The 8,240-nt window shown below is 40.2% G+C and overlaps 1 protein-coding gene across 4 annotated transcripts in view; it reads right to left on the bottom strand.

Moving 5' to 3' along the window:
• The window catches only part of iglon5 (IgLON family member 5), a 390,249-nt gene that overhangs the window by 66,515 nt on the left and 315,494 nt on the right, over positions 1 to 8,240 (bottom strand).

Raw genomic sequence — 8,240 nt, 5'->3', positions numbered from 1 at the left:
ACTTATATAGCCGGCACAGTAGCTCGGCTCAGTAGTTAGCACTGTTGCCTCACAGCAAGAAGGTCACTGGTTTGAGACCAGGCTGGGTCAGTTGGCATTTTCATGTGGAGTTTGCATGTTCTCCCTGTGTTGGTGTGGGTTTCCTCTGGGTGCTCCGTTTTCACAACTGGGGGTTCTGCAGGTTACATCAAGTCAAATTTAAGACTTTTTAAGGCCCTTTAAAAACCATTATGAATTATATTTTAGACATAAACAGGTCTAACCACTAATGATTATTTCTAATGGCCCGATTGGGCCACACACACACAAAAAAAAAACAAAAAAAAAACAAATCCTATGTAGTTATTTCGTAGCAACATACTTTAATGCAGTGTTTCTCAACTGGTGGGTCGTGACCCGAAAGTGGGTCGCGGGAACGTTTTCAGTGGGTCGCGGAGTGTGTGATCTAAAGTTAAATTTTATCTTATTTTGCTTATATTGGACTTTTATTTTGAAATGCGCGTGCGACAACCGCACTGTTGACAGTGTAATTTCAGTGCAAGTACAACCCCGAATATGTAAAGTGTGGATTTACATATACTGACGACAAAAAAGGCTTAAAACCTCAGTGTGTCATATGTAGTGAGGAGCTCTCACAAGAGAGCATGAAACCTACTAAATTAAAACGACATTTAGAAACCAAACATCCCATTTGCAAGGACAAACCTGTGGACTATTTTCAAAGTTGACTCCAATAGCTGAGGTCATCCCAAAAGTGCCTAACATCTTCATGGTCAAAACAAGTACAGGCACGCTGTACATCTTACTGTGCTCACCGTGTAGCCAAGGCCAAGGAAGCCCACACAAAAGCAGAAAAACAAATAACTGGTGATTATTATAAAAATGGTTATGATTACTTTAATCATTTTACTTTAATTTTCTGGTTTGTTCAGTTCAACCGGATCAGTGTTAATGTTTTAGAAATAGTTCAGTTTAGTTAATGGTAACTTAACTTTTCCTCACCCTAACCACTGTTTACAGTATTTGACATTTTTACTGTGTAATATTTCTGTAATTTGATACATTTTGTTAAATGACAGCAGTAAAATATTGTTTATTAGTAAGTCTTGGTGATTTTCTTATGATTTATCTGTGTCAGGGTTCTGCCACTCTGGTCTTGTAAATTCTTGTTTTGGTGGCAGAGCTCTGACACTACCCATGTCTGGTCCTGTTTCTGTCTCTGTGTGCGCGCACGCCGTCGTGGGCGCGCTCTTGTACTAGTGTTTGTGTTTGTTCTGTCAGCATCGCGCTGCTTTATTCTCGGCGCCTCCGTCTAGTTGGTTTCAGTTTTGGTTGGCGCTGAGATGAAGCATGCGCGTTGCTTATGTGTGAGCGCACAGTAAGGTGTTTATCTATCGTGTCTTGCGTCTCTTGTCAAAGCACGTGGCTCTGTGTTTACATTGTGGTCACGTGCTTTTGTCGTGTGCTTCAGTGTTGTGCTTGTCTTGTCATGAACAAGCGGTTAATGAGTTCTCTCATTGGCTGCATGTTCTTGTCCTGTTTTATGTGAGCGCATGGCTTGTGTTGTCTCTCTGTGTCATGCGCTCTCCCATCTATTGTCAATCCCACCCTCCTTGTTAACCCATTATTAGTTAATTGTGTTCACCTGTTTGTGTTAATTTTCTACAGTTTATAAACCCCTCACATTTGCTGTCCTGTGCCATGTGTCGTCATCACATGTCGTTGTATGAAGTCTTGTCCTGTTGTGTTTCCAGTCCTCATCCTTGCCAGTCTGCCCAGTCCTGTTTGTATGTGTATGTATTTGTTTTGTTAATGTTTTCCCCCTCGGGGTAGTTTATTTTGCATTTTATTTTATGTTTATAATTTAATAAATTCCCCATTTTCCTGCACTTGAGTCCTCGCTCCTTTCCCCTCACCAACCCTGACAGTCTGCCGCTACCTGTGTATGTTATCAAAAAAATACAAATGAATCATAATTCCTAAAATATGTATTATAGTTCCTATAAAAATTTGGGTCGTAGCTTGATGACCATGTAAAAATGTGGGTCCCATGGCCAAACCAGTTGAGAACTACTGCTTTAATGTGTCAAAACCAAGCAGCAACCTCCCGCTCTCCCTCAGGAAGCCAATACGGAAGTAACTGAAACTCCAATTCATCGAAATTCTGCTAGTCCTGGCTTCATAATAGAGCAAATTTCAATTGAGCCCACTGTTAGAATGGCCAACTTTACAGCAGAAAAAAAGCTGTTTACAGCCTGGTACAAAGAACGATTGTGGTTCATATAGCTAATACTACCCTTCATGACAACTGCGAGGGGGATGAATGTTTTTATAACTCATCCGTTTCCTTTATATTAGGTTATATTAAGTTTGCATAACTAAGGGCGTGGCCACTTGAGTGACAGCTAGGTCTTGCTGGTCGCCATCACTTTAGCTGACTCCGGCTGATTAGCTGCTGAACTCGGAATACTCATCGTATTTTTGTTTTGTTTTATGTGGCTTTACAGTCAGTTGCCTTTTGGACTTATTTCTTACAATTATCAGATGATATGGGATGCTGTGTGCACTTAATTGTCCTCGGAAACCATTCACGTGGGCTCCCATGTGAATAAAGTTACATACTTATACACCATCTCTATAAATGTATTTGTTTTATTTCAGATAATTTATCATTTATATTTTTCTTTAGAGCTGTAATGCACTCCAGAATCTGACCGATTGATAAGCTGTAGGCTCTAGAACAGTCATCTGATGCGTTTTCAGACAGTGTTATGCTGGATTTCATCAACAGCCTTGCATTCACTAACACAGACTCTATCTGAAGTGTTTGGACGTTATTTGCGTTTTCCTCCTGTAGAAAAATGTCATAAGATCACTGCTTTGTGGCTCAATGTAAGCCCTTAGTAAGAGTGTATGGGTGTTTCCCAGTACTTGGTTGCAACTAAAAGAGCATCCACTATGTAAAACATATGCCGGAATAGTTGGTGGTTCATTCCGCTGTGGCGACCCTGATAAATAAGGGACTAAGCTAAAGGAAAATTAATGAATAAAAGACAACTTATAACTCTACTTGGAAAGATTAATTGGGATGTTGTAGGAGAGCATCTGCATTAAATTTAATAAACAAAGATTAATACAACTGAACAGATGCAGATGAAAAAAAACATGCTTTAATGGCTTTCTGTGAAATCTAACAGTATCCAGGTACAGAAATTGAATAATCATATGTAAAATAACACTGTATAGTTTATAATTAACACAATTAATCTTTGTTAAAGCTTCGAACTTTATAACTTATTTTTTATTATATTTATACTTATTCTAACTTACTATTAAGTTTGCTTGAAATATAACACAGTCAAATAGGTCTTAACACACATCCAAAGGAAAATCTTTCACTCTATTAGGGTTAAACTTGTTTTTTCTTTTCTGAACTTTGGTGGCTGGTAACTATAATCCCAATTTGACATTGCAGATCCTGCGATGTGACTATTGAAGATTCACTCATATTGTGCAGCCCTAATACACAGGTTTGTAACACACTTGTATACTTCTAGTTTACAGTGGTCTTTATGGGCTGCCATGAAACAAGGTTTGTCAAAAGCATCGACTTAAGTAACTATCGATACTGAAGTTGACAAATGTCCATTTCCAGCAAGAGTACCACTTATATATGTGCTCATTGATAGATCAACTGATAGATGTGGCTTTCAAATGTTCCAGTGTCCTTGTATCTGTATTAAGGGATTTCAAAATTATACACATCAGTACAAATCTATACTGAAATATTAAAAATGTTAATTTCCCACTGTTCACTAAGTACAAACATAGATACATGAACAATGAAGAGTGGTAATCCGATGACCCAACTGTGGTATATGTAATGTCATACAATTTTTGATTGTGTCATTAACATTTTTAATGACATTAATGGGATTTTATTGACAAATCCAATTTGATTTTCAATGATGCGGCTATACAATTCATGACAATTATAATGGCCTTATGACAATCATGTTTATGACAGATTTATGAAAAGTTATGTTTGCAATTTTGACAAAGAAAAAGACAGATTGATGTCTTTTATTATGTCAAGTTGTCATAACAAAGACATCTCAAACAATGTCATCTTTGCATTTAAAATGACATAAATGAGCTGATGACACTTGTAAACAGCTAGTGGACATCTCATATACAGTGTCTGCTCATTGATGGATCAACTGATAGATGTGGCTTTTAAACGCTCCAGTGTCAAAATCAGACTTCGGTGTCAATCGATACTGAAAAATAAAAATGTCAATTTCCCACTGTTCACCAAGTACAAACACAGATACACTGACACTGAAGAGTGGTAATCTTGTTTGTAATATCATATATATTTATGATTTTTACATTTACATTTAGTCATTTAGCAGACGCTTTTATCCAAAGCGACATACAAATGAGGACAAGGAAGCAATTTACACAACTAAGAGCAACAATGAATAAGTACTAAAGGCAAGTTTCAGGTCTGTAAAGTCTAAGAAGGGAAGTGTTAGTAGTTTTTTTTTTTCTTTTTTTTTTTTGTACAGTTAGTGTGATATTCAAATAGGCAATTGCAGATTAGGAAGTGAAGTGGAGACTAAATAGTTGAGTTTTTAGTCGTTTCTTGAAAATAGCGAGTGACTCTGCTGTTCTGATGCAGTTAGGGAGTTCATTCCACCAACTGGGCAGATTGAGCGTGAGCGTTCGCGAAAGTGATTTTTTCCCTCTTTGGGATGGAACCACGAGGCGACGTTCATTCACAGAACGCAAGTTTCTGGAGGGCACATAGATCTGCAGAAGTGAGAGCAGATAAGAAGGTGCTAGGCCAGAAGTCACTTTGTAGGCAAACATCAGAGTTTTGAATTTGATGCGAGCAGCAACTGGCAGCCAGTGCAAACGGACTAGCAGCGGAGTGACATGTGCTCGTTTAGGTTCATTGAAGACAACTCGTGCTGCTGCATTCTGGAGCAGTTGAAGAGGCTTGATAGAGTTAGCTGGAAGCCCAGCTAGTAGAGAGTTGCAGTAATCCAGTTTGGAGAGAACAAGAGCTTGAACAAGGAGTTGAGCTGCATGTTCAGATAAGAAGGGTCGGATCTTTCTGATGTTATAGAGTGCAAATCTGCACAATCGAGCAGTTCTAGAAATGTGGTCAGAGAAGTTTAGTTGGTCATCAATCGTTACTCCAAGGCTTTTCACCATTTTGGATGCAGTAATGGTTGCCCCATCCATCTGGATTGAAAAGTTATGGTGTAGAGTCGGGTTGGCAGAAACTACAAGCATTTCCGTTTTTGCGAGGTTCAGCTGAAGATGATGATCTTTCATCCAGTGTGAAATATCCAACAGGCAGGCTGAGATACGAGCTGGAACCGAGGGATCATCAGGATGAAAAGAGAGGTATAGCTGGGTATCATCAGCATAGCAGTGGTAGGAGAATCCATGTCTCTGGATGACTGGTCCTAGAGATGATGTGTAGATGGAGAAGAGAAGTGGCCCAAGAACAGAGCCTTGAGGTACCCCAGTGTTTAGATGCTGTAGGTTGGACACCTCTCCCCTCCAAGACACCCTGAATGACCTGTCAGAGAGGTAAGATCTGAACCATTGTATAACAGTGCCCGCAACGCCCAGTGACTCAAGCGTAGATAGCAGGATCTGGTGGTTGACAGTGTCAAAAGCAGCTGACAAGTCCAGCAAAATGAGGACTGATGATTTAGAGTCTGCTTTAGCCAGTCTGAGATCCTCCACGACCGAGAGCAGGGCAGTCTCAGTTGAGTGGCCTTTCTTAAAGCCGGATTGCTTGTTGTCCATGAGATTGTTTTGAGTAAGAAAGTCCAGGACTTGATTGAACACTACTTTCTCCAGAATCTTGGCCATGAATGGAAGCAGGGATACTGGTCTGTAGTTTTCAAGTAGCGTATGGTCCAGGTTGGGTTTCTTTAGCAGTGGGGTTACCCTAGCCTGCTTAAATGTAGTGGGGAATAAACCAGAGTCAAGAGATGTGTTAATTATGTGAGTCAGTGTTGGTATGACTGCAGGAGAGATGGCTTGCAAGAGATGAGAGGGAATGGGATCGAGTGGACAGGTGGTTGCATGGCTAGATAGCACAAGTTTGGACACCTCAGACTCAGAGAGCTGAGAAAAAGAGGTGAGTGTGTGTGGTGTTGGTGTTGTATCTTGCGTGTTTGTTGTAGGTGCAGCAAATTGAGCACTGATTTTTGCAGTTTTGGTGCAGAAGAATGTAGCAAAGTCATCAGTAGTAAGTGTGGAGGATGCGGGTGGAGGAGGAGGATAAATTAAAATGGTGTCATTTTAATTTTTCATGACAAATTCAGTTTGTACCCCTGTAGTGGTTTTCAATGATGCGGTTCTAAAATTCAAGACACAATTATACTAGCCATGATCAGTATAATATGATCATGTTTATGACAGATTTATAACAAGTTATGTTGTCTTATAATGTCAAGCTGTCATGACAAAGATAAATACAAGTTATGATGTATTAATTCATGTCATTATTATTCATTCATTCAGTTTTTTTTGGCTTTGTCCCTTTTTTAATCAGTGGTCGCCACAGTGGAATGAACCGCCAACTTATCCAGCACATGTTTTACGCAGCCGATGCCCTTCCAGCCGCAACCTATCACTGGGAAACACTCACACACTTTCATTCAAACACATCCACTATGGATAATTTTAGCTTACCCAATTCAACATGTCTTTGGACTTGTTTGGAAAACCGGAGCACCTGGAGGAATCCCATGCAAACACGGGGAGAACATGCAAACTCCACACAGAAATCCCAACTGACCCAGCCGAGGCTCGAACCAGCGACCTTCTTGCTGTGATTGTCTTGTCTTGCTTTATAACAGTTGGCATAAGTATGCAGAAAATCTCATGAATACCTTCCCAGCAGACACAAAAGGACATAAGACGTTAATATTAGGTTAGATTTAGGTCACCAGTGTCTAAGGACAAAGTTATTTTAATGTTCAATAAAGACGTAAAGTGACATTTGATATTTGGTTCATTTTAGGTTGCGTTAGAAAGTGACCAAAATCCAACGTCGAGCGAACATCTTAAACCAACGTCATATTGACGTCAAATACTGACATTTATTTGTCAGGTATGGCAACCAAAACCCAACATCTGATAGACAAAGTGGTAACATTCACACAAAGTCAAGCTGTAACGTTATTAGACGGTGATATTTGGTTGTTTTTAGGTTGCGTTGGAGTCAGCCTGACGTTGAGTTCTGATGTCAACCCGATTTTAATTTCCAAACAAAATGCATCATTCCACGACTTCGGGTACAACGTCAATCTTACGTCATGTAGACGTCCAGTGTCTGCTGGGTTAGGAATACCCCTGCCACTACTTTGAAAATCATGGGGTCTGAACTCCCGCCGGTCTTATGCCACCCAACCCGCTCCAAGCTGGTATCAAACCGGCAACCGGCAAGAGTTGGTTGCTCTACCAAGAAGGCTAAAGACGATGGCCTCTCGCATCTGTCTCTAGAGCACCTTTAGAGGTCAGAGGAGTGAGGTTTACCTGCAGAGCACCTACTGGCTGGTCTTTGCTACACTCACCCCCATATACCTCACTCCCATCTGGGTCACGGCACCAATGTAACCCTGCTAGTCCTACGCCACCCAACCCGCTTCGAGCTGGTATCGAACCGGCGACCTTCCGCATGGGAGTCGGTTGCTCTAACAAGGAAGCTAAAGACCATGACCCCTAGCGTTCGTCGATAGAGCACCTTTAGAGGTCAGAGGAGTGCACCTACAGCACCTACTAGCTGGCCTCCGTTACATTGGCATAAAAGAAAGTGTTTTTTGACCTTAATATTTCTTTAAAACAGCAAAATTTGTCATTTTTAGACTGTTCGTCAATTACCCAAAGCCTTATTTCACTTGTTTTAAAGGAACACTCCACTTTTTTCACTTAAAAAATTCTGTTCCTTTAAATAAGAACAAGTCATTTCCAGATTAAGTTTTAAGGCCAATTACTATAATGTCACAAATCGAGCACTAGTGAAACTGCGTGAAACTTTCTGTGTGAATGTTTCTTTTGTAATCGTCACAACTCGCTCATAAGGTCTGGATCATTAACCAGCTCATTACACGACTAATCAGACCAGTGCTGATTGCTTCAAGACCGTAGAGAGTCAGAAAAAAAACAAACAATCTAAATTAAAGAGGGAGTGATTACACCAGAACCTA

Source organism: Danio rerio, chromosome 16, assembly GCF_052040795.2.
Source record: "Danio rerio strain M-AB ecotype USA chromosome 16, GRCz13ab, whole genome shotgun sequence".
In the NCBI taxonomy this organism is placed as follows: Eukaryota; Metazoa; Chordata; class Actinopteri; order Cypriniformes; family Danionidae; genus Danio; species Danio rerio.
The sequence above is the reverse complement of the archived record's forward strand: the minus strand, read 5'-3'. Positions and strand labels throughout refer to the sequence as shown.